This window comes from Elephantulus edwardii, unplaced genomic scaffold, assembly GCF_000299155.1.
Source record: "Elephantulus edwardii isolate Elephantulus edwardi_28Jun2011 unplaced genomic scaffold, EleEdw1.0 scaffold00147, whole genome shotgun sequence".
Classification (NCBI taxonomy): domain Eukaryota; kingdom Metazoa; phylum Chordata; class Mammalia; order Macroscelidea; family Macroscelididae; genus Elephantulus; species Elephantulus edwardii.
In genome coordinates, this window is record NW_006399897.1 from 6,813,792 (window position 1) to 6,840,608 (window position 26,817).

The following is a 26,817-nucleotide window of genomic DNA, read 5'->3' on the forward strand; positions in this document are numbered from 1 at the left end:
ACCTGAATGGCAAACCAGGAAGACTGTTGTTCCCTTTCAGAAATGGCATCACTTCCTGGCTTGAGCTTTTCTGGTCCCTTTGACTTTTGTGTTGAATTTTTGTTTTTCTTTTTGTTTTGTATTTATGTTGAAATGTATTGCATATCAAAGCCCTTGATCTTCTGCAGCAAGTGTTTCATATCTTCTTCACTCAGGAAGCAAAGCTAAGTTACCTGTATAAGTCAGGTTGTTAATGAGTCTTCCTTTCATCCTGATGCCACATTCTTATTTTTAAGATTCTGCACTACGAATTATTTGGTCATCATACAGACTGAATAGGCATGGAGAAGGCATAAAACCTTAATACAGGAGTTCTGGTGGCCTAGGGGCAAGAAACAGCACTGCAATCCCAGAGTTACACAGTTCGAATCCACCAGATGCTCTGCTGGAGAAGGAGGGGCAATTGCCTCCTGTACCAGTCAAATCCAATTTGATGGTACAAACACACACACACATACTAAATAATAATAATAATGATGATGATGATAATAATAATAATAATAATAATAATAAAACCCTTGATACATACACTTCGTGATTTTAAAACATGCAGTGTTCCCTTGCTCACAAGTTCAGATAACAATTTCGTGGTGTAAGTATAAGTTTTGCAAGAGGACAATTAAGTGTTCTAGGATTCCCATTCTCTTCAGTGTTAGCCAAAAATTGTAATGATTTACACAGTCAAATGCCTTTGTATAGTCAGTAAAACACATAAAGAAATTCTTCTGGTATTCTATGCTTTCTACCAAGAATCATTTGACATTGGTGATAATGTCTGTAATGCAATGACCTCTTCTAAACACAGCTTACTGTTCTGGTAGATCTTTGTCAATGTACTGTTCCAGTCATTTCTGTAAGTTTTTCACCAAGATTTGTGTTGCATGTGATATGAGTTATATTGTATAATAATTTCCACACTCTATCAGTTCACCTTTTTTTTGGAGTGGGGATAAATATGCATCTTTTCTAGTCAGTTAGCTAGAAATCCTCCAGATTTCATGACACAACCTGGTGAGGATGTCCAGGACAGCATCTTTTGAAATATGTCAACTGGCATTCCATCAATCCTGGGGCTTTATTTTTTGTCAAGTCTTTCAGTACAGCCTTCACTTCTCCCTTCATTATCATGGCTCTTCATTATATTTTGTTTCTTTAAATTCTCCTTTGTAAGCCAATTGTTTTTGGTACAATGACACTGTATACTCCTTCCATCTAAGTACTACAACTTGCAGTTTGAATTTGTTCTTCAGTTCTTTCAGCTTAAGAAGTGCTGAGTAAATTCAGCTCTTTTTATTTTCTGACTCCAGCTCCTTTCACATTTCATTATACTATTTTGCTTTTCTATTCAACTCCTTAATTTCTTGATTTCTTCCCTTTGCTCTACTCTCTTGGTACTCTAGTGTAATATTCAGAGTCTCTTCTGACATCTATTTCTGCCTTTTATTCTTCCTCCTTCATAATGACCTTTTTCATTCTTCATGGCTGATCTTCTTGATATCTTCCCACAGCTCATCTGGTCTTTGTTTTTTAGTGTTGAAGGTTTCAAACCTTTTTCCTGAATTGTTTTTAAATTTATGGGAGTAGACTCAGATAAATTTTGATTCCTGTGGATTTTATCTTATCTTCTTTAGTTTTAATTTGAACAGGCATATGAGTAGTTGATGATCTGTTGCACAATCAGTTCCTAGTCTAGTTTTCACTGCTTGATATTGAACTTCTCTAGTGATTCCTTCCACAGAGTAATAGATCTGATTTGTATTCATATCATTAGATGAAATCCATATGTATAGCCTGTATTTATGTCTTTTATAAAAGATATTTACAATGAATAAACCATGATTGTTCAGAATTCTATCATTCTATCCCAAGCCTCATTTCTGTTACCAAGTCCATGTTTTTCAACACTTAATGCTTCTTCTAGGTTCCCAACTTTTGTATTCTAGTAATTTATTTTTATTATTATTATTAATGCATCTTGGCTACATATTCAATCCATTTCTAACTTCAAAAGTTGGTAGAAATCATCCATTTCCTTCTGTTTGGTTCTGGTTGTTGGTACATAAATTTGAATGATAGGGGTACTAAGAGGTCTTCCTTATATGTGTATGGATATTGTCCTGTCACAACATCGTATTTCAAGCCTTTTTAACTATGTAAGTGACCCCATTTTTTTCTCATCTTTTCATCTACAGTGAAGTAGATCAAATAATTTTCTGATTCAAATGCTCATGTAATTATTCTCATTTGACAAATATCTAATAGGTTGATATTTATGCATTCCATTTCTTTCTTAACAATGTCCAGTTGGATTACCCAGAATAGTTTTCACTTTCAGAGTAGATCTTTACCTTTCTTGAGTAATTAAATTTTTGTTTAGTGTAATAGATACATAATTTTTGCCTCTTCTTGTGAGGTAGGTAGTTGTTATTATGCAATATAGCAAGTTAGAACTGACTCAAAGTTGACCCTACTACAGCAGATTTTCAGAGGCAATTAATCACACAGGATGTGATTGTTCATCTTACTCCAGCAGTGCAACTGCTGAATTCGAACCATTCGCCTTTGGGTTGAGAGGGAAACTTTTTAGTTCTAAGCCACCAGAGTTCCCAGAGGTACTTCCAGAGATTGGTATTGGGTTTTGAGTATTTTTATAGAGTCTGAAGCAACAAAGGGAAGATTGACTATTTCAATACTGTATCACTGATTAGAAAGTTTAGGTGTCTAAGAGATTTTTGCAGAACCATAAATAATCCAGATAAGGTAATGTCTGTTTAAAAAGGATTATTCATTTTATTATCTCTAGTATATAGGTCAAAATTTCAGAAGATGTTCAGGCTTGAAATCTCATATTATTCAGTGCTTATCATTCAGGAGTAATCTTAACCAAAGGCTCAGTCATTTAAAGCACAGTTGAAACCCAGCTGCCAATACTGTAATAATACTGCTAACCAAAACTAGTTCTACTCCAGATGCAGAAAGTGTATCTTGCAAGGAAAAATGAGTATGGGGTAATATTAAAGACCTTTTCCTCTGAGAGTATCAGACATTTTCTCAAGGGGATGTCCATTCCAATAGACCTGACCTTAGTTGACTACATTTCAAATTAAAAAAAAAATCCACCTCCAAGTGGAAAGAGAACTGTCAAATGTATCTGTTTCAAATAAGAAAGAAGAAAATAAGTTGAGTATTATTCGCACATTTGAGTGTAGTATGGTTAAATCTGTGGCATATCCTTAAATGTATGTTCACCAATCCTAAATAAGTTTCTTATAGTCTGAAATAACAAGGTATTCCACGAATAAGTGAAGTGAAAGGCAGAGAGTTTCAGTGCCAGCCCAAAATTGACAGTTTAAATCCACCACCTGCTGCAGAGAAGAAATATGGGTAAGCTCCTTCTACATGAGTTACATCCTCTGCAAAAACCACTGAGAGTCAACTATGAGTCAGTTCCAGCCTTAGGTCAATGAGTTGTTGTTGTTTATTTTTATAACTTAATTTAATACAATTTTAAACATCCTTAAAATTTTGTATGGAAATTAACTAATTTGTTCAAACATTTCCCCTCCAACCCAATTATCTTACAATTGTATAAATGATGAAAATAAAGTTCACAAAATAAATTAAATGAATATTCCAAGGTCAAATGTTCAGGAATGGTAAAAAGAGCTAAAGTCTCTTGATGCCTAATGAAATGATCTTTCCATTTAAATATGTCACTTTCATCATTTATTAAAAAAAATCTACTGGGCTACTCATTTGCTCCAGTACTGGGACTCCAGTCTTATTAGAAAATTCTCAGCCAAAGTTCACAAGAGACTCCCTGCTTCTCAATATCTCCTCATTTTTTTTTAAGAACTCACTTTTTATAGGACTTTGAAAGAAATATTTAAAATCAGATGCTGGGGGGGGAGGGGATATTTTATACACTGTCTTTACAATTTGTGTAAAAAAAAAATAAAACAGGTCTTTTGCTGCACTGATATTCCAGGTTCCAGTTGGTGTTGCCTTTTCTATGTAATTCTTTTCTTTTGCTTTAAACATTGTTTGTTGAGGAATGTTGGGGAGGACAGGTCAGGTGGCCAGGACAGGCCGCCAAGCTCTGGATAAGTGCAAGCCTCCCACAAGCCTCCCAATGACCTTTACTACAGGATAGAGAAACCGCTCCTGTGTTTGTCCATACCTGCTTGAAAAGCTCACCACCTGAGAAGATGGCTGCCATGTCTGTAGAGCTGGGAGTGGTCTGCATGAGGCTGTGATTCTCATATCCAATCTGCATGTCCCACATCAGCAAGCCCACCTTATCCTGTCTTCCCATTTACTTGCTTGTATATAAGTGTGTTGCAGCCTCCAATAAATTTGAGCTGGATTGACCCTCTGAACAGCTCCCACAGTAGTGTGTCTCCATTGTGCTGATCCCCATCAGAGTGTTGCTGTTCCTTGCCAGTGATCAGACAGTGACAGTTGTTGAAGAGTAAACTTTCTCTTTCTTAGAAAAGGAAGACCAAAAGAATGTGGCTTCATGTGCATGTATGGAAGTTAAACTTAATCATATGGTCAAGTGGAAGGAAATATGGCTTATTACTTACAAAGTTTGGCATAATTACCCTTTCTGTTGTATCCTTAAGTGCCACTCATAACAACCTTGAATATAAAAATGAATATGAACCTTGCCCTATTCTGTACCATCCTCATGATCTCTGAAGCAGATGTGCCTATTTCTGTATCAATCCATCTTGTTGAGAGTCTTCCTTTCTTCTGCTAACCCTTCTCCTTTCAAAGCATGACATCTTTTTCCAAGAACAGGTCCCTCCTAACAACATGCTCAAAGTATGTGTAATGAAGTTCACCATTTCTGCCTCTAAAGAGCTCTCTAATTACTCTTAATGACATCTAATTATGATTGCTTCTTTCTTTAATGAAATTCTGAGAGTTCATTCACATTTTCACCAAAAGAAGTATTACAAAATAGCAACCATTCATTATGTCTGTTGACAAAAAACAAAATACTTCACAGAATATACTTTATTCTTATTCTTTTCATTAGGTATTTTTGTTGGGACTTTAAAAAATATTTTTATTTTATATTGGTTTGATCATAAAGTCCATATACATTGTATTTCACACTATTCTCCATTCATATTATGTTTCATACAATCAACTCCATGCACTATGTTTTATAAAATTAATCACCATTGGTAAGGTCCAATGGTAACTGATTTTTCACAAGTATTAATTTATACAATTTAAAGACTGAGATAACTCAGGCATTGCAGCATTCTTGGAACATTAATGGTAATTTATTAAAGCCTTCTTTTTCCAAACAAAGAAGGATTGGCAATTGATTATAAATCTTGACCTATTCAAGAAGAATTTTCTGAGATTATTGTGTTATGGATATCTCAAAAACAACCTTTGTTTTCTATGACTCTTCCTTCTGTTAACATTTTCCTTACTATTTTTATTCACTAATAATTCACTCAATCTTTTTTTAAATATAGTTTTAAAATGTGATCAGATTTTTGTTATCATATGCCTGCAACTTTAAGCAACACCAGTAATACAGTATTTTTCCTGTTTTTATTGGTTTGCATACAATCATTTGCTTACATTCTGTTTCCTTCTTGTATATGGTGTTTTATACCATTTTACATTTGCATTATGGTAAATTTTACCACCTCATCTCTTCAAATACCTCTTGAATTTTTCCTACTTTTTCATCACCTTATCTACCCACTTAATTCTACTATCCCAATGATCCTAACCTTTCCTCATTTTTGGCCTTTTTCCTCCTCCTCGTCCCCTTTTAAACATTCACATACATCTAGCTAGTTATTCTTCCATTTTTACAATGGTTCCATGTGGTATTTGTCATGTGATATTATAAAACTGAGTTACTTGACTCAGCATAATGCTGTCTAGACGTTCCCATGCTATATAGTATTTTACAAAAGTTTTATTCCTTAGTGCTGAATAGTATACCATCCATTCATTTGTTGATGGAGATTTGGGCTGGTTTAATTGGCTTGCTATTGTGAATAATGCTGCAGTGAACCTAGGTGTACAAATCTCTTTTTCTGTCTCAGTTTTAATTTCCTAGGCATATACTCTTAGTCATAGAATATCTGGATCTTATACTCTTGGGAATGTGGAGGGACAAGGAAAAAGAGGAAGACCCTCAACTGGGTAAGTTGACATGGTGACAGTGACAATGGGCTGCATGTTTTAGAGATTGTAAGGTTAGAATGGCATAGGATCATGTTCAGATCAGTTATTCATAGGGTTACTATGAGTTGTACTCAACTGGATGACACATAACAACAACATGGAATTTCTATATTCAGCTTTTGAGAAAACACTAAAATACCTTCCAGAGTGATTGTATCATTTTACAGTTCCACCAGCAGTGAATGAGAACTGCAATCTCTTAACATCTTCTCCAACACTTAATTGCTTGCTCTCCTGTTAAAATTTTCTCTGTGGTTATTAAACATATAGGAACAAATATTTCCAGAAGCAGGACTTTATGAAGACTTGAAGTACTTACTGATGAAGCCTAAAGACTTCAGTATGGATTGGGTACACCTTCGGAATATACCATAATATAAAGAAAACAAAGATCTTCAACACTGGACTAATAGTCATTATCACCATAAATGCAGAATATATTGCAATTTTTCAAGATTTAAACCTTACTTGGATCCACAATCAACACATATGGAAAAAGATGGTTAAGAAATCAAATTATGTAGTACATGGTACAAATCTATAAAATCTATCAATAAAAGACTCCTTTGAAATATTAAAAGCAAAGCTGTCATTTTGATGACTAACATGACCTTCATAAAAATAGTATTTTTGATATCCTAAGTAATATGTAAGGGAAATGTGGGCAATGAACAAAGAAGCCCAAAACACATTTGATGTAATTGAATTTTGGTGCCGGCAAAGAATATTGAATGAGGACCACCAAAGAATGGACAAATCTATGTAAGAGAAAGTGTAGCCAGAGTGCTCCTTAGAAGGAAAGATGGAGAATCTTCTTTTCCTGCATTTGGACATGTTTTCAAGTGGAACCAGTCACTAAATAATAACATCATATTTGATAAAGTAGAAAGTTGAAAAAATGAGGAAGACACATGACACAGAATAGGATAGATTGACACTGTGACCACAACAATGAGCTCATCATAGTAATGATTTTGAGGCTATGGCACAGGACCAAGTGTATTTCTGTTTGTTGTACATGCTATGAAAAAGAACTGACTTGATGCTACTTAACAACAGCTTCAAATTGCAACACTTAGAAATGCTAAGGTAAAATTTGAATGATCCAGTAAGCATCAAAGGACTATGGAGAGAATACAGAGAATTACGGTAAGGAATTGGGCAACAGTGAAATATTTCAGGAAGTACCATATGCTCAAGAGTCAATTGTAATGAAGGAAGAAGTTCAAACTGTACTGAAGGCATTGTCAAAAAATAAGGCCTCAGGAATTGACGGAATATTAATTGACATGTTTCAAATGACTGATGCAGCCCTGGGCATGCTTACCAGTCTATGCTAGAAAATTTAGAGGACAGCTGCCTGGCTGACTGATTGGAAGACATTAATACTTGGTTCCATTCCAAAGAAAACGGATAAAACAGGATGTGGAAATTATAGAAAAATATTAATATCACATGTAAGCAAAATACTGCTGAAGATCATTCACAACCAACTAGAATAGTACACTGATAGGGAACTGCCAGAAGTCCAAATAGGATTTAGAAGAAGTCACAGCACCAGGAATATCATTGCTGATGTCAGGTAGATCCTGGCTAAAAGCAAAGAATACTGAAAAAATGTCTGCTTGTACTTTATTGACTATGCAAAGGCATTTGACTGTATGGATTAGAACAAATTATGTCTAACATTGAGAAGATTTGGAACCTTAAGAACATTTTATCACGTTCACATTTGCAGTTGTGCAAAAAAGCAAGGGAGTATTACACGGTTTATAATTAAGAAAAATGCATGTCCAGATTGTATCCTTCCTCCATACCTATTCAATCTGTATGCTATACAAATTATTCAAGAATCTGGACTCTTATTAAGAATAATATGGCATCAGGATTGGAGGAAGACTTACAAATAACCTTCGTTAGGTAGATGACACAATTTTGTTTGCTGCATGTGAGGAGAACTAGAAGCACTTGCTGCAGAAGATGTGACTCTGCAGCCTTCAATACAGATTGCATCTCAGCATCAAAAAAACAGAAATTCTCACCACTGCACCAATACACAACATCATGATAGAAGGAGAAAAAGTGTGAAACAGTCAATGACTTCATCTTACTTGGATCCACAATCAGTACACTTGATACTAGCAGTCATGAGCTCAGGAGACATAGAGCTTTCCTCTGGAAATTCTGTGAACTTGGATAAATGATGAAAGTTATACAAGTGTTCAGGTCTTTCGTTTATAGGATTGCTATGAGTCATCTATGACTCGACAGCACCTAACAACAACAACAACATGGAGAGAGCTCTGCTGGCCTAGTAGACAGAAAATGATGTTACCAAGCCAAATTAGGTGATTTTAATCTGTGGCCCTCAGGCCTTGTTTTAATTATTTTTGGTCAAACATTCTTATAAGTAGTATAGAACTGGTCGGTCTATTTACTGTACAGAGGTATCTCGTGGTTGCTGTGACACTGACTGATGTGTCAAACATGATAATGATTACCCATGGTGGACAATGTTTGGTGGAGCTCCCCAGTTGGAATGGGCTTGGAGGCAGGAGTGGTATCTATTTCTGAAGTAGCTTGCCTCTGGAAACTCTATGAACATGGAGAAACTAATGAAGTTATGCAAGTGTTCAGGTTTTTCATCCATAGGGTCACTATGAGTTGTCTACAATTCGATGGCACTTAACAACAACAGCATTGCACAGGTAAAATATGCAGTTAGGGACCTCTCCAAATTACTGAGGAGTTGGTTTGAGGACTAAGGTGTACTTGATTCACTCCATGATCTTTTTATTTTAGTTACTTGTTATGCTGCTGAAAGCTGGACAATGAATAAAGATGATAGAAGAATAATTGATGTCCTTAACTATGGTATTGAAGAAGAGTACTGAATATTCCATAGACTGTCAAAAGAACAAACAGAAATGTCTTAGAGAAGGTGCAGCCAGAGTGTTCCTTGGAGACAAAAGATGAAATAGCTTCATCTTCTATGCTTTGGACATGTTGCTAGGAGAAGATATTCTTTGAAGAAGAGCATCATACTTGGAAAGGTGGTAGGCTGCAAAAGAAAGGAAGATCCTCAGCAAGGCGAATTGACACAGTAATGAGCTTGAGTGTGTCAGAGACTGGGGAGGATGGCACTGGACAAGACTGGATAGGACAGATCTATTGTCTGTTTATAGGGTTGCTATGAGTCATACTTGACCCAACAACACCTAACAACAAAAGACAGAGTTCTTCAGCAAGAAATAAAGAACATATTAATGAAAAAAAGACTCTCCTTTTCACTTATACCTGAATTCTCATGCAAAATATCAGTACCCATTCACTCACTCACTCATTCCAAGAAGTCACAGTTCCATTACACAGTGGCCCACCTTTGGATTTCCAGGGCTTTAAGTTGCAGGAAGAAGAAAATGCCCATCTTTCTTTTGTGGCAGTATTAGAGGATTAGAACTACCAGACAAGCATAGCCTTTATAGTCTTTATCATCAGATGACAGTATTCAAAAAGGCATCCCCGGCCTTGTTTCGACTAATAATGTTGACTTTCTCCATCACTTCTTTCCACAGATGTAATCTATTTGATTTCTGTATATCACATCAGGTGATATTTATGAGTATTGTTGTTGCTTTGTATCATCTAGTCAGAACTGACACACAGGTGACCCTCCAGAGGGTTTTCAGGGCCAGTAAATAGCAGGGGAAGAGATTGCTCATCCTTCTCTCATGGAGTAAATGGTGGATTCAAACTGTGTGCTTTTGTGATTGCAACACAGCTCCTTACCACTATTCATGAGTATGTTATATAGTCACTATTTTTATTATTGAAAACAGTATTGTCAAAGAATAAGTCTTGAGTTTCTATTTAATCTCTGGCATCATTTATATCACTAAGGCCTTATTGTTCAGCTATCAGTCCCTCTTTATGTCCAACTATTATATTTTAATCACTAGGAATAATCACTGCATCATGATTGTACATATAATCAATTTTATACTACAGAAATTAGTAAAATATTTCAATCTCCTTATCTTTGGCATTAATCTTTGATGTGTAAATTTCAGTTATAGTTGTATCAACTCTATAGTTGATCTTCCTTCTAAGTATATGGATAATTTCATATTACTGACAATATTGTGCATCAGGATTTCAAAATGCTCTTTTCAACAGTGAATTTAGTTCTGTTCCACTTCAATTTGTCATTTCAAGCACATACAGATCATAAGACTGCCCAATTCAAAATAGCCAATTCCAGTTTATTTCAACTCATTAATGCCTAGAATATTGATATGCAAGTGCTTTATTTAATTTTTTACAAATTCCAGTTTTCCTAGATTCAGACTTTAGACATTCGATGCTCTAAATATTAATGGACATTTTCAATGACTTTGTCTCATTTTTAGCCACACCAATTTGGTAAATGATAGTTCTGGAAGTTTTACTCCTTCCATGACTTATTTTAAGGAAGGACCTCTTCTCGAATCCCAATGTTAATGCCTTCCAACCTGAAGAGCATTTTCCAACACGGTACCAGACAATGTTCAGCTATTATTTATAAAGTTTTCACTGGCTATTTTCCCCCCCAGAGGTAGATCACCAGGTCCCTTTTCCCATTCTGTTTTTGTCTGGAAGCTCCACGGAAAGCAGTCAACCATGAGTGTCCCTGATAGCATTTGCAAGACCAGTGACATAGTTTTCAGCATCACAGTAACACTCGAGTCATCACAGTGTGACAAAATGGCAGACAAATAGTGAACAAAGTGATTACATTTTCAAAAAGTTAAAAACATATCAAATCTAAACAGCCTTTTCTTTAGAAATTAAAGGGTATTAAATAATTCAGTGGATGATGAAACCCAAAATTTAGGTGTATATTTTCATTACAGAGTGAAGGTTATCTAAGAACTTTGAAGGAATTAGAGTTTTGTATCAATATCCAAATACCATACTGCATTTTACATTTTTTAATTTTATGCTCATTTCAGATAATCACTCATATACATCGTGTTTTGTACATGTACTTTGTTTTGTACATATCATTTATTACAATCATCCATATGTATTGTATTGTACATCATTTATTACCATGATGTTAATCCATCCATCATAATGTTGTTTGTAAGTCCAGTGGTTAAGAATCTTTGTTTTCTTGACATTATGATGCCTAAGACTGCATTCTTTGATCTTCCTCAACAAGTGCTTTAAGTCCTCTTCCCTTTCAGCAAGTAAGGTTGTGTCATTGCATAACACAGATTATTGATGAGCCTTCTTCCAATCTCAATGTCACATTCCTCTTCATAGACACGGTAACTATTTACCTATAAAGAGTTCTCATTGGTGAATGCAAAGATGCTGAAGATTATATGTGCAAAATTTATGTCCATATTAAAAAGTCCTGAAGTTTATTTTATATTCATATAGTTAAATATGTAATAAGCTTTAGGTTTCCTATATTAAAGAACCCTCAAGCTGTGCCAGAGATGTCAAAGAAACTAGGTGTCCTTCAGCAGTCTCTAAGCTGTTTTCTTTTTTAAAACGTTTTTCGTTGTGATTTTAATGAAAGGTTACAAAATGGTTGAGTCATTCATTTCTACACATTTTCCTGCCGACCCTTTTCTTTCCCCTCCCCTAGTCCACTTTGCAGTTCACCTCTAGTTCCAGATTGTTTCCATACATGTAATATTTGATCTTACAATCCTTTCAGACACTCCTTAACCTCATCTACTTCAATGTAGTGTCCATTATTATTTCAACAATGAATTATTCTGCAACAGATAGGAGAAATCAAGAATAAGGTCCTCAAGCCAGGCATAGAGAAACTCTCAATCATCACTAATAGACTTAAATTATTCAATTTATTCTGGGTGAATTCCCACATTTAATATCCAAGAACCAGAATGGGGTCAATTTACCCGACAACTTCATATTTACAATTCCTTACACAAGTTGTAGTCTTTCCTGGACTTGGACATATGTTAACTTGCAAAAGTCCTTAATTTTTATTATAAAGAATTTTTTATCAATTAGATGATCTTATTAATGAGATTACATAGTTTTTTCTTCAATTTCTTTTCATTCACAAATTATAATAAATACAGTAATTGAATCACACATTGCCTCATTTCTTTACAGCTTGGCATTTCAATTGTTTTCATTTTATGAATATTCATAATATAAAAATAAGTTGCCATAAAGTCACATCACGCATAATTTCTTTTTATCTTTTAATTTTCAATTGTTTTAGTTGTATCAATATTCATAATTTAAAAATAATAAGCAGATGCCATAAAGTCAGTTGCTACTCATGGTGACCCTGTAGTGCTAGAGTAGAATTGTATGTCATTGTATTTTCAATAGGAAATCTTTTGGCAGAAGATGACCAGACTGAGGCAACATGAGTAAATCTCCAGCTTTTTGCTTAGCAAATCACTGACTAGACATCTGTTCAGCATTTACATACTTAATCAACATACAATTCCTTTTCTTTGTGTGCTATAGCTGTTAAACTCTACGTTCAAACCTAATACCATGACTGCTGTCTTTTGGTTTGGGTAATTTTACTCATTTACTATTTTCAGTGGTTTTGAGTAATTGTGCTTCAAGTGACTTAATACACAATACACAGTTGTATTTTATTCTGTCCTTCCATCTGGAAGAACTTTTTAAAAATTAAATGAGCTGAAACAACTAAACTTTCACAATATGATATATTTTCTATTTTACAATAAAATTTTATATTATTTTTTCTGTTCATATTGGAGTTTCTATTAACTTTTAAAACATGAGAATGTATCTGAATATACATGTTTGTATTTTTTATGATTGGAAAATCTAGAATATCGTTATATTGGTAAATTTTATAGTCAAAACATTATCCAGACTGGTTTTAATTGTTTTTGGTCAAACATTTTCTAAGTGGTGTAGCCAGTGGTCTGTCCACTTGCTGTACAGAGGTAACTTGTGGCTACTGTGATTCTGAACACTGTTACATGCAACAATGGTTATCCATGGTGGACAATGTTTGGTGGAGCTTCCAGATTGGAACAGGATTGGAACCAAGAGTGGCATCCACCTCTGAAATAGTTTGCCTTCAGAAATTCTGTGAACTTGGAGAAACAACGAAAGTTATACAAGTGCTCAGGTCTTTTGTTCATAGAGTCTCTATGATTTGTTTATGACTCGATGGAACTTAATGACAACAACCACAACCTTTTCATACAATTTTCTTTGGTTTATACTGTATTAATTAATTATGTGTTGTGGTAATAAGTTATGCTGCTAACCCCAAAGGCAGATAGTTTTAATTCATCAGTTGTTTCATGGGAGAAAGATGAACAATCTCAAGTTATTTACAGCCTCTGAAAGCCCACTGGAGAGACAGCTATGAATGAGCTCTGACACCCCAGTACATAACAGCAATTAATTATATAAATCCAATAGAAATACCACTGGATATGGGCACAGACACCAAATTGTGATAATAAGAGGTTATCGTTATCTCTAAACATTTCTTCCTATAATGTTAATCTTTGCATATTACAAATGTTATTGGGATAGCATAACATAATTGTGTGATTTTTCTGAACATTCACATATATCATGTTCTCATGATTGTTCAACTGATGAGAACAAGGGACATGAATACGTGAATGGGATTTCATTTCATTTTAATAACATGATACAAGTGTGGCTGAAAATACTTTCAAATTTAGATTTGAAGTGTTTTATTTTGTTTAACTAACTGTAGTGTTCTCCCTCCAATTACTTTCCCTTTGTTACTGTTTCTTCATTTTCTTTTTCCCCTTAAATTCCTTATAAGAGGATTATAGTTTACTGAGCCTCTTCTCAGTTTCCTCATGACCTGATGCACCTTCTATTAGTTAAAGAAAACATAATTTTTATCACAAAGATATACTCCGTGATATAAAGATAGCCATTCCAATCTTATTGTCTCTGGCACATCTATCCCCATTACCCCAGTCACTGAATCAAACCACCTCATCGAGGGTCTTCCTCTCCTGCATATATATGTACACACGCACACACATATACATATGTATATGTGTGTGTGTGTGTACATATATACATACATATAATATACCTTAAGCCTTTCTATAACTATCATCGTTTCTGCAAGTTCATAGTTTCGAGAATTATGTGGTTTAGGAAGTGGATGTCATTCCTGATGTTTGTTTCTCAGCGTTTTTGCTCAGTATAGCATGTCTCCTCACTTTCCTTAAAGTAAAACTCTTACCATTAATGACTTAAATTTACACCACACATTGATCTCTCTGTAAAGCTTGGTTCCGAAAATATCTATTGTATGAATTACTGTACATTTTCCTATTTCCTTAAATACTTTTCAAAGTATGGTCCCAAATAACCAGTTTTATTTTTATAGTCCTTTGTTCTTCATAGGTGCTATTGACAACTAAAACTCACAGCAACCTTTATGAACAACTATGTCCTACCCTGTGCCATCCTTGCCATCTCTGATATGCTCAAGTCCATGGTTACATACAGTCTGTGTCAGCCCACCTTGTTAAGGTTTTCCCTCTCTTTTCCTGACTCTCCACCTTTCCCAGCGTTATGTCTTTTTCCAAGGACTAGTACCTTCTAACAACCTGCCAAAGTATGTGAGACAATGATTCACCATGCTTACCTCTAAGGAGCTCCCTAGTCACACTTTCTCCAAGACAGATCCTGGGGGGTGGGGGGATTAGCCACCAATGGGATATTCAGTACTTCTCTCCAATGCCACCATTCAAAGACATCAATTCTGTCATCCTATTTATTTTCCAACATTTAAATTCACAGAAAGTGATTGGAAGGATCATGATTTGGATCAGGTGCACTTTAGTCGTTAAGCTGAAATACTTTCTCTTTAGCACTTTTCTTTCTTTAGCATTTTTAAGTGGTCCTTGACAGCAGATTTTCCCAATGCAACATGTTTTTGGTTGTGGGTTGTTTTCTTTTTGGTTCTTTGTTTGTTTGTTTTTTTGTTTTAACTGTTGTTACTCTAAGTATTGATTGTGTATCCAATTAAAAGGAGATTGTTGATAATGTCAATCTTTTCTTCATTTAGCATGATGCTGCCTTTCAGTACAGTAGTGAGGATATTTGTTTCCTTGAGTATGAGATGAACTTACATATTCAAACCCAATCAAACTGTTAATACATAAACTTATTCTAGTCTTTTATAGAGTCATATTTTTCTAGTGAATTGATTCTTACAGGGAAACTTTCATACTGATTACAACTCTCAAGATTTCTTATTCTTCCAAATGTCTCAAATAACATCATATTAATTTAGCTTATCATTGCTCATATTCCACTTTAGGCACTTTTAATTTCAAATTATTTTATAGTTACTTATAAATTATTTTTTGTTTGTCACCCGGAATGAAAAAATACTTAAGGTTTCTTTCAAAATGTTGATGAGTAGCAAGAGCTTAAATATAATATAAAGGTTTTTTTAGAGTGTTATTTTGACTCACCCAACTCCTAAGTATTTTCTGTCTTCTCATCTTCAGTTCCTGATACTTTTTTAAAACATTGCATTAGAAATATAGGTTTAAGAAATGTTAAATTCAAATGATAAACTCTCCCCCTCATCTCTCGCAATATATCTTAAAAATAAAGAAAGTTGAAGTATCTGTTCAAATCTTCTGCTCACTTGGTGATTGGGTTGTTTGTCTTTTTTCTTGTTGGTGTGTTGAAATAGTCTATATATTTTAGATATCACTTAATTCAATATTTCATTGCTGAATATTTTTCCAGTCTGTAGAAATCCTTTCAACTCTTCTGAAGATGCTTTTTAATGCTTACTAAGATTTTATTTTTAAAAGGTCCCATTAATCTATTTCATTGTCTTCTGGTTGAGGGTTTTTTGCTTATGCTTGAAATTGTCTTCATGTCATAGATTAGGGCTTCCAGATTAGTTCCTATTTTTTTCCTCTGATAATCTTTACAGTTTTAGATTTTACTCCAAGTCTCTGATCCACTGCAGTGTTAAATAAACATTTAATTAAATGGCTTTCCTAGCCATTGAATTTAACTTTGCCATGTTGGATGGTTGGAAATATGTAAAGAAAGTGTGTTAGCCTATCCACAAGAGGATTGGCTAGCTTTGCCATGAGAATGAGAAGAGCCAGTGGCAGATTCCAGGTTCTTACCACCAGCAAAGAAGAAGTAGGTGTGTAGTGTATGTTCTTTTGAGGCCAGAGACTCTTAGGCCAACTAGATTTATAAAATCTACAGCTGTGACCAAAGCAGAAGACTTGAGACCTGACATGAGATGCACTGGAGCTAGAGCCTGCTACACCATTGGACGTAAGAGCCTTTGTCAATGTTTGTTGGAGCATTGTTGCTGGGAGAGTCAATACTTGCAGGACTAAGAATTTTACAACTCTAGAGCCCTGAGGCTCAAAGCAGAGGCATCTGCAAATACATTTTGGAAGCTGTTTTGTATCCTGCTACTAACCTGGATTATAGCCTTTTGACCTCCAGTATGTTTCTGTGTGGTCTGTGAGCCAGCAAATCAGAATTCGGACCCAATGAAGCAGGAAAATTGGTGCTGGGATGAGTAGAAAAAGGTGCAGGAGTATAGAGAACATGTCTGACCCTATGAGAATTGGTTTTGTTCTGTGGGTGCTGTTGATGGGGATAATTCCCCTTTGTGGAGTTGATAAATGTCAGATATTTTCATCCTCACATGTTCCTTCCTCTTTTAATATCCACCTTGAGCTGATTTTTATGTATTGTATGAGGTGTGGATCTTCTTCAGGGTTTTTTTTTGTTTTTTGTTTCTTTTTAAGATGGAGGTCCATTTTTACCAGCATTGTTTGTTAAAGAAGCTATAATTTCCCCATTTGATACTGTCTTTTTGACCATAGGTAGATTAGTTGATTTCCTGTTTCTAGATCCAATTTTAATGATCTGTGTGTCTGTTGGTACACCAATACCATGTTGTCTACTATGACTGTGTAGTAAGTTTTGAGGTGAGAGAGTGTGGTGTCTCCTACTTTGTTTTCCTTTTATCAGCAGTGCTTTAGTTATTTAGGGTCTTTTTCTGGTACAATCACTATGGAAGAAAGCCATCCTGACTGAACCACCTACCCACTATTTGTCAAATAATTTCTCAAGAAGAAACTATTACTTTTTAATTATTATTATTTTATTTTATTTCATAGTGTCTATGAAGAAAAATATGGCATCAGGATTGGAGGAAGTTTTATAAATTACCTTTGTTATTTAGGTGGAATAATCTTGCTTGCTGAAAGAGGACTTGAAGCACTTGCTGCAGAGCATCAAACACTGTAGCCTTCAAAATGAACTACAAGCAATGTCAAGAAAACAAAAATTCTTGCCACTGGACCAATAAGCAACATTATGATGGACAGAGAAAAGATTAAGACTGTCAATGACTTCTTCTTACTTGGATTCATGATAAATATAAGTGGTATCAGCTGTCAGGAGATCAAGAGACATATTGCACTGAGAAAGTTTGCAGTTAGAGATCTCTCCAAATTACTGAAGAAGAATAATGATCTTAGTTTGAGGATTAAGGTGTGCCTGATTCAACCCATGGATTTTCAATCACTTGCTATGCTGCTGAGAGCTAGACAGTGATTAAGGATGACAGAAAGATAATTTATGCCCTTGAACTGTGATGTTAGAGAAAAGTGATGAATATCCAATGGTGAACAATTATGTTTTGGAGAAGGTGCAGCCAGATTGCTCCTCAGGGCAAGGATGAATGAGTCTATCTCACACACTTTGCACATAGACATCTAGGAGAATTTATTCCTTGAAGAGGGACATCATTCTTGGGAAGGAGGAGGGTGGCTCAGGAAAGAAAGACCCTGAACCAGGTGGATTGACACAGTGAATGAGACAATGGGCTTGAGTGAGTCAGACATTGTGACAATGACATCAGATGGGACAATGTTCAGATCAATTGTTCATAAGTTGCTGTGAATCATAGTTGGCTCCATGGCACCTAACCACACACAAAAAAGCATATCTCACTATTTGGATATTGATTGTAGCATTATACACAATAGAAAAGAGATGAAAGTAGCCCAGTGCTTGTCAAAAAATTAATGGATAGAGAAACTATGCTACATCTATTAAATTGGTATTAGGAGACATTGAAAAATAACAAACTCTTAAGACACTGTTAACGTGGATGCTGGCAGACATTATGTTAAGTGAAGTATCTCAGTCACAAAAGGACAAATACTACAATATAACAACAGAATAAGATGGGTATGGAAGACAGGGAGAGCAGGAAAAGCATGGATAGATAAGGATCACTTCATTGTAATTAGTGACTAGAAGGAAAATCTGAAAGGAATGGATAATTAGACATATGTATGACAAGTAACTGGAACAGGACAGGCATTACAAAGTGAAATGGGGAAAGGGCAGGAAGGAAAATGTATACGAATGAAAGAAAGAAAATTTATTTGTAAACTTTCACTAAAATCACAATAAAAACTTAAACAAAAAAAGAAGATTAAGGTACAAATAAGTATATTCTTAATATTTCATCTCCCTTTTAACTCCATCGTTTTCTTTTAGATGTTTCTTCTGAAATTTGGCTATTTCAAAATGGTAAAGGCATTGATGGTCACAGTCACATTATTTATTTGATTTATTTTTACTCTGAGTATTTGTACCATTTGTGTTTGTGCCTATATGTCTGATAAAATATAGTTTATGCTTAAAATTATGTCAGAAAAATGTTATTAAAATAGTTTTGATTGTGTCAAAGTGATATTAAACTTATTTCTAATAAGTTCTAATAGGGTGGATGAATCATAAATCAATCTTATTTTCTTCATGATAAATTTTGGACAAAACAATCATACTCACAGTGTCATTCATGTAATTATATCTAAGTGCAGCTATTTGCACCCTTGCTTTTTATCAACCTTTACTTCTAAGCTACAAGCTCTGTTATGTCAGGGACATTATCTTACTGTTCAGTACCTGAAGAATTGTGTCATAAAGAATGTGCTTAATTAAATTCTGTTGACTGAATGATCACATTAACAGTCTTTAATATAAACATGTAAATGAAGATTATGTTATTGTTGTTGTTGCTATGTGCTGTTGACTACGACTCATAATGACCCTATGAACAACTGCTCTAGTCCCTGCCCTATACATATTGTATAGTGTTGTTGTTGTTCTTATGTGCCATTAAGTTGCCTGTGATCCATAGCAACACCATGTACAGCATCTCTGAACCACGCCCTATCCTGAACCAGTCTCAGTAATTCCAACGCACCAACCTCTATTGGGCCACTTATTGTATCCCAGCTCATCCAGGATGTTCCTTTCCTGCACTGTCTCTCCACCCTTCCTTCTCCAAGGACTGGTCTCTCCTGGCCACATGTTCAAACTATATGAGGCAAATCTTCAAAATTTTAGCACCAAGGAGAGACTTGGTTCACCCTTTCCAAGACAGACATATTTGTTTTCTTGGCAGTCCATGTTATGTTCAAGACTCTTCAGCACCACAATTCAACGGCATCAATTCTTCTGTCATCCTTAGTCATTGTCCAGCTCTCTGATGCACAGCAAGTAGGCCTTTGAAGACCCTATGTACAGTAGAATACACTTACAGTGTTGTTGTTGTTGTTGTTATGTGCCGTCGAGTCGCCTGCGACTCATAGCGAACCTATGTACAACAGCCCTAAGCTCCGCTCTGTCCTGTGCCAATCGCACTGTCTCTGACACTCCCATCCCAATTATCCCAGTCACTGAATCAATCCACCTCATAGAGGGCCTTCCTCTCCTGCACCGTCCCTCCACACTCCCAAGCATGATATCCCTCTCCAAGGACCGGTCTCTCCTCACTACATGTCCAAAGTAAGTTAGACGGAGCCTCAGAATCCTTGCCTCCAAGGAATTCTCAGTACTCTTCTCCAGCACCACAGCTCAAAGGCATCAGTTCTCCTTCTATCCTCCTTGGTCATTGTCCAACTCTCTGATGCATAACAGGTTAGAGTAGACGTTGTATATCCATCTACTATTTCTTTTTCTTGGCTGCTGCTCATTCCTTACTCAGAATAAAAGACACACAGCCCGAGAGAGTTTTGTTAGATGATCACTCCCAAAATGGTAAAGATATAAAACTTATTGTCATGTCTGGGGGAAAAAAGCTGCTAACTGAATACCAAGAGCATAAATATCTGTTTTATTGATATTGAAGGAATGGCAGAAAAAAAATAATCAGAGACTGAGTTATATTGAAGGTATACTACAAATTGTTCATTGCCATAGCCATTTTACCACAATATTCTTTTATTGTACTATATCTCTCTGTTCAGTTTTATTATGTGGTTAATTAACCATATTATCAGCACAGATTATTTGAACCTTAGTTTATTAAGAAAAAGCAATCGTTTCCGTATTTTCAGAACATCTTTAAAGAAATTAGCAAGAATCTTTACAGGTCAGTTTATATTCTTCATGTTAAAATCATATTCTATAAGCAGTAAGTGTAATAAATGATCATTGTAGAAAAAAATGCAAATCATAAATAATTCCTCTGTTGTAAGTGGTTATTGTTGTTGTTATGTGCCGTCGAGTTGCTTGCGACTCATAATGACCCTATGTACAACAGCCCTAAACCCTGTTCTATCCTGTGCCAATAGCGCTACCTCTGACACACCCATCGTGATTACCCCAGTCACTGAATCAATCCACCTCATAGAGGGTCTTCTCCTCTTGCGCCGTCCCCCCCATCCCCCCACCCTCCCAAGCATGATATCCCTCTCCAAGAACCTCTCCCTTATTACAACATGTCCAAAGTATGTCAGACAAAGCCCCAGAATCCTTGTCTCCAAGGAGCAGCCTGATTTAACCCTTTACAGGATGAATCTGTTTGTTTTCTTGGCAGTCCACGGTACAGTCAATACTCTTCTCCAGCACCATAGCTCAAAGGCATCAATTCTCCTTCTATCCTCCCTAGTCATTGTCCAACTCTCTGATGCATAACAAGTGATTGCAAAGATCATAGCCTGTATCAGATGCACCTTAGTCTCCAGAGAGACAGAATTGCTCTTCAGTACCCTGGAGAGGTCCCTAACAGCAGACTTTCCCCATTGCAATATGTTTTTTTTTTATTTTCTGGGTACTGGTGCCAAAAGTGTTGACTGTTGAGCCGAGCAGACTAAAGTTGTTAACAATCTCAATCCCTTCACCATCCATCCTGATGCTGCCAATTGGTCCAGTGGTGAGAATCTTTGTCTTCTTGACATTGAGCTTCAATCCATACTGAAGGCTGCAGTCCTTGACCATCTGCAGCAAGCATTTCAGGTCCTCCTCAGTTTCTGCAAGCAGGGTTGTGTCAGGGTTTGAACTTTCTGTCTTCGGTTTTTCAGTGTAACTCTTTACCATTAGGCCAACCTGAGTTCCCTTGATATACATGAAAGAAATTTAATAAGAGAAAAGCCTTTTTTAAAGACATATTACTATTTTTGTTTCTTAACTTCCAGGTTTGTATGCACTTGTGTGCACTCTAGTTTCTTCTGAACATCTAATGAACATGTAATGAGGCTATTCAAGTTGCCTAATCAAACTAACTCTACCTTAAGTATATTTTCCTCAATTTTGAAAGAAAGATAGCTTTAGGGTGCACTTTTTTACCCTTTTATTAAAAGCCATGTTTCTGTCAGTTGAAAAAGCCTGAAAAATCCCTTGTTATCTGTTACTTTATCGATCCTTGCCCTCTGGGCTTATGTTCTGTTAAGTGCAATTGAACTGGTTCTGATTCATAGAGACAATATGTCTAAGAGAACAAGCACAAAGTCTTGCTCAGTCTGTAACATCTTAACAATAGAAGGTATGTTTGAGCCCATGGTTGCAACCAATGTATTATTAGTCTATCTTGTTGTGATTCTTTTTTTATGACTCTTGTATTTCACGAAGCGTGATGTCCTTCTCCGTGTACCTCCTAACAAGATGATCAAAGCACATGAGATAAATATATATGCCTCTAAGGAGCATTCTAGCTATTCTTCTTTCAACAAAGAGTTTATGGTTTAAGGATAAAATTCATCTTCTCTATAAAAAATACAGTGGCGGTCAAGGAAGAGAAAAACCCTTGACCAGGTGGATTGAGCAGTGACTATGTCAATGAGCTTTAATTAGTCAGAGAGTATGAGGATGGCACAGGTTAGGACAAGGGATCAAGTCTGTTGTTCATAAGATCCCTATCGGTCATACTCTTGGAGGGCCCCTAACAACAGCTAGTCTCATTTAAAATCTCGTGAAAATTCCCACCAGACTGGGTGTCTGGGTTTGTTTGTGTTTCCAGGAAGCCAGATACTTTGGTGAATTTTGATTGATTTCTGTACATCAATGGCCTCCCTCCATTTGTAAGTCAACAAGCTCTCACCCTAACAACACACACACAATAAGTAGAACATGTCCATAACAATGCAGCCTTTAGTTCCAAATGTGTTTACCACATATTGTCAAAGAGGGCTGAGATGTACAAGGAGAGAGAAAGAGACCATGTTGTTGTGCACCGTCAAGTTGTAACTGACTCATAGCTGACCATCCTGTGGGTTTTCAGAGGCAGTTAATCACATGGGAGGAGATTGTCCATCCTTCTCTGGGGGAGCAGGTTTGAACTTCTTGCCTTCATGATGGCAGTGCAGTTTTTTTACACTAGGCCACTAGAGATCGTCAGAGACAAAAGATATATGAAAACTAGCAAATGGCCTCATTTAGTTAAGGGGAGGATGAGATTAGTAATGAGGAAATGAAAATAATAAGAATATATCTTAATAATCAATAAGAAAATAAAGAGAGACATAAAGGTTAGGTAGACAATGTAAGGTCTCCAAGAAGGACAGAACCCAGTTCAAGCCAAGAAAGACTGTTAATTGAGGAGAAATTGCTGGGCTCCCTCCAAAGCAGAGATCAACAACCACTTAAAGTTACAGTGGAGTTTTACCTTGTCTTACAAGGAAATTGTGATTCAGGATGATCGTAGCTGCTTGGTACAAGATAAAAGAGCAAGTTCAGGTAGTGTGTAGTTATTCCTGAGAGAGGAAGGTGAAAGCAGTTTCTGCAGCTCTAACAGAGATAAATAGAGTTGCAGCTGGTGCTTCCATCATTACTGTAGCCGTTTTGGGGAAAGAGAGTGTACTGAGGGGAAAATGGAAGGGGGAAGGGAGCAAACACTGTTGTCCTGAAAGAAAACCTGCAGTAAAGACTTAGAATTAAGACTTATTAAACTGAATGGATCTAGTGTAGTAGTGGGTAAGGAGTTGGACCATCAACCCAAAGGTAAGAGGTTCAAATTCACCAGTCACTCTGTAGGAGAAAGATAGGCAGTCTTTTCTCTTGTGATGTACAGCCTCTGAAAATTCATCTGCTGGAGGATCAGCTACAGGTTGGTTCAGACTCAAGAGTGATGAGCAAGAGTGGGAGACTAAATTGCACCAGAGGCAATTGTCCGCCATTCTCCCATGGAGTTGCTGGTGGATTAACACCCCTGAGAAGTTTCACCTGTGAATTGGTACCTCAAGTCCCTACAGATCAGGCCACCAGGGCTCCTTTTTGAATTCTGTTTTGAAACTGGTAATTATAGTAAATATCAAAACCAGAACATGACTAAAGCCACCATTGTCAGTTCCATCTTGTAAAAATCCTAAAAGGCAGAGCTGAATTGCTGAATAACATTTCCAAGGATGAAAACTTCACAAATGCATTCCCGTCACAATTTTTCCATTTGAAGACATCAATTAATTTAAACCACTGCCTATTGATTAGTAACTTGGATGTAAACCATAGACAGTAACAAATAATAATAGAAATGATCTGCAACACACTTTTATAAAAGACACACTGAAAAGTCAAGTGTAGGAAAAGATTGTCAAACAAAGGACACATTTTTCAGAAATATATTAAAATAAAGTTATAATAACTTTATATGTCATTTTACTATAAAAGGCATTACAAATTTCTGAAATTAAAACAGAAATGGAGTTCAGAGAAGTTAATTCACGAAGTTACACATTAATTCCTAGTTAAGCTGAGGTTTTATGGGTCAAAGTCCGTGTTCTCCACTCTCTCCTATTTTTTATTTGAAAAATAGTAAAAATCACTTGAGGTTTTAAACAAAATTGTTTGATGTCAGAAAATTTAACAAATAAATTAATAAAAAGACTAAATAATTGGTATAATAACTAAAGAAACTAAATAAAATAGAAACACCAATCTTTAAATCTAAAAATATACTTACAAAAGGCTTTTGAAAAAGGAAAATTATGATGACATATCTAAGAAAACTAGCATATAGGGTAACATCTTAAGTTGACAGAATCATATATTTAAAAAATAACATACTTTTTAAAAATTCAATATCTTTTTAATATCAAAGATCAACTGTAGGCAGAATTTAAATACTATGGAATTTGAGATCCAGGTGGGACAACAAAAGAGCCAAGAGGCGCCATACTAAGAAGGTAAGAGAGGAGGAAACCTAATTATTTTACATAATACAATCCTCTTTTTAGAATATTTCATTGAATCTGTAAAGAAATGCACAAGCTCACTCAGTTTGAGTCATCAGAAAAATGCAATTATAAACAGCAATGAGATAAAATTTTATCCCTACTGTATTCACAAAAATTACAGTGTTGAGTAATGTAGGCTTTTAGGATCTATATGCTGGTGAAATATTTGGAACTGCAATCTGCTACTAATTAATCAAATTTCCCCATGACTCAGTAGTTCTGCTTCCATGTGTTTTTCCCAAGAATTCTCACGACAGCTAACAAAGAGATATGGGTAATAATAACTACTGCTTCATTTTTTATGTTGGCCGAGAAATGAGGGCAACCTTGTTATTCCATGCTGAGTAACTTGAAAATATGATATAAAGCAGTAACAACAAAAGGACTATACGACAACCTTATTAAAAAATGTGGATACTGTTTTCGGTAAAATAAGTAAAGAAAACTGTATTATAGACATTAAGAAAAATATGTAGTAAAAACAGTAGAACAATCCAAGTGCATGGGGGGAAAATAATGTTTATAACACTATTTATTCTATCCAGAATTGATAGATAAATTAAATGAACATACAATAATGACATTTTCTAAGAATCTCAAAAATTGTCCTTAAATTTATTTGGAAAACTAAAAACTCTTTTTCTTTATCCCTACCCAGGAGTTGATAGGATACCAATTCGCATGTTTCAACAAGCAGATGCAGCCCTAGACATACACACCAGTCTGTGCCAAGAAATTTGGAAGACAGCTACATGACCAACTAACTGGAGGAGATCCATATTTATTCCCATTCCAAAAAAAAGGTGTTCATGCAGAATAGGATAATTATCAAACAATATTATTAATATCATAAACAAGTAAAATCTTGCTGGAGATTATTTTTAAAAATTACTAGAACAGTAAATCAGAAGAGAACTGCCAGAAATTCAAGTAGTATTCAAAAGAAGTTGTTGTAGGAGAAATATCATTGCTGGTGTCAAATGGATCTTAGCTGAGAGCAGAGAATAACAGAAGGATGTCTATTTATGTTTACTGACTATACAACGACATTGCATGGATTCATATGAAATTATGGCTAACATTGAGAAGAGTAGGAAATCCAGAACAACTAATGGCGTTCAGATGAAACCTATACTTAGACCAAGAGGCTGTTGTCTGAACAGAACAAAGAAGCACTGCATGGTTTCAAATCAAGAAAGGTGTGTGCCAGGGCTGTTTCCTTTCTCCATACCTTTTCAATCTGGAGTCTGAGCAAATAATTCAAGAAGCTAGACATTAGGAAGAAGAATGGGGCATCAGTACCAAAGGAAGGCTCAAATCCGTGTTTGGTAGATGGCGGCAAAACCTTTCTTGCTGAAAATGAGGAAGACATGAAGCACTTGCTCCAGAAGATCAAAGAGGACAGCCTTTAATTTGGATTACATCTCAACATCAAGAAGACAAAAATACTCTCCACTGTGCTATTAGGCAACATCATGATAGAGAAAAGATTGAAATTGTTAACAATTTCATCTTACTTAGATCCACAATTAACATTATTGATACCAGTAGCCAAAAAATTAAGATTTGTCACATTGGAAACATCTGTCAAGCACCCCTCCAAAGTGTCCCTGGAAAGAGAGGTGTACAGGCAAACCTTTTGACATGCTGCCACTAGACAAAGTGACCCTCAGTGGCAGGGAATGCTCACCTTCCCTCCTTTGCCTTTACTGGCTCCCAATCTAGTAAGATTGATGATAGCCTAGCCCCAACTAGGGTCTCTTGGCATTGGTTGTGCTTTGGTAACCATGCATCCCTGGGGAGGGGGCTGCTTCCAGGTCAGAAGTACCATTGCCAGGTTCCATATCACCCAGTTCATTGGCACAACTATTTTACGTTCCCTTCTTTTATCTCTCTGAAACCTAGCTTTCAGCCCTCTTCTATTTGAGTAAGAAAGACTAGGTAGTAATTCTAGCCTTTAACGGACACCAATGGATCTTTTCTGGGACTGTTGATGCTCGTT